General features: G+C 49.6%; 1 protein-coding gene across 1 annotated transcript in view; it reads right to left on the bottom strand.

Moving 5' to 3' along the window:
• The window catches only part of SOS1 (son of sevenless homolog 1 (Drosophila)), a 158,787-nt gene that overhangs the window by 154,903 nt on the left and 2,375 nt on the right, over nt 1-1,509 (bottom strand). The window lies entirely within an intron of this gene.

Genomic DNA, 1,509 nt, shown 5'->3' with positions numbered 1-1,509 from the left:
GGGGTCTCGCGGGGAAGGGGAAGGACCCGAGGTCGTTGTTGGGGAATCTGGCTGCCCTGAGGTGCCGCCGCAGCCGCCGCCGCCGGTGTAGCGCTGGAGCTTCCTACTAGCGAACTGAACCTGCTCGCTACTGAGCATGCGCCGCCGGGCTGGGCTGGTTCGCTCCGGGTTTTCCGGCTCCCGGTGAAGGAGGAGGCAAGCTCGAGAGAGAGAGGGAGGGCGCCTGGCCAGGCTGTTGCTGCGCTCCTGGGGGCTGCAGGGGAGGGGCGAAAGGACCCGAGAAGTCGAACCCTGGCAAAGTGGAGCCTGCAGGGGTGGGTGATAACTAGGGTAAAGAGGCTCCCCATTGTGTGGTCTGGCCGTGAGGGCTCCCACCCCTCTCGGAATCCCTGGGCCCTTCGTTTCGGAAAGGGGTGTGTGTACTTTGTTCCTGAACACGAAGATAAGGACTGCCCAGAGCACGCAATGTATAGTAAACAGACTGGACAAAAGATACAGGTGCTCTGTCACGAAACCTACTGCTCAGTATCTGCTGAGTAGTAGAAGTGATTGCAGTGTTTCTAACTGGTCTTTCCACAAAACCAAGAATAAAATGTGTACGTGTAGTATTGATTTTGTGTGTATGTTTTAGATTCCCTCTGTTCATCTTTTAAACCCACTCCAGATATGAACTTCAATAAACACTTTCCTCCAGTGGATATCGAGACCTCTTCTACAGCTCCTAGAGCACTGCACTTATGCCCTTCTCAGGGCGTTCAGTCTATCGTGTTTTGTATCTTTTGAGGTTCTTTCGACTAGATAATATACTGGAAGGCCGATCTTTTTCACCAGGGCCTCTACACAGAACAGGCACTCAGTGAATATTAGTGGAATGCTAAAGGAGCAGTATTTATAAACTGTCCCTCCAAGCCACTGTTTATTTATAATAGGGGCACTTTGTGGCAGACACCTTATGATTTATCATTAATTATCACTTTTTGAGTATCATCTTATTTAATCCCCATAGCAACCCTATTATTTTCATTTCACCGATAAGAAGGCAGTTTAGAGGAACTAGCCTGGGTTAAAGCTGACATTGTGTCCTCCTATTCCTGAGAACAGTAACCAGGATCAGGCAAATGAGAAAGGTTCAGTGGTTCTTAATCTTTACAGGACCTCTTTGAAAATCTGGAAAAAACTCTTAGGTTATTTCCTTTAAAAATATACAGGCCGGCCAGGCGAGATGGCTCATGCCTGTAATCCCAGCACTTTAGGAGGCTGAGGCAAGTGGATCACCTGAGGTCAGGAGTTCGAGACCAGCCTGGCCAACATTGTGAAAACCTGTCTCTACTAAAAATACAAAAATTAGCAAGGCATGGTGGTGGGCGCCTGTAATCCCAGCTACTCGGGAGGCTGAGGCAGGAGAATCACTTGAACCCGCCAGGCAGAGGTTGCAGTGAGCCGAGATCATGCCACTGCACTCCAGCCTGGGCGACAAGAGCAAAACTCCGTCTCAATTAAAAAAAAAAA

This window comes from Mandrillus leucophaeus, unplaced genomic scaffold, assembly GCF_000951045.1.
Source record: "Mandrillus leucophaeus isolate KB7577 unplaced genomic scaffold, Mleu.le_1.0 Scaffold538, whole genome shotgun sequence".
Taxonomy (NCBI): Eukaryota; Metazoa; Chordata; class Mammalia; order Primates; family Cercopithecidae; genus Mandrillus; species Mandrillus leucophaeus.
Note: the sequence above shows the minus strand (reverse complement) of the source record. Positions and strands in the feature narration are given on the sequence as shown.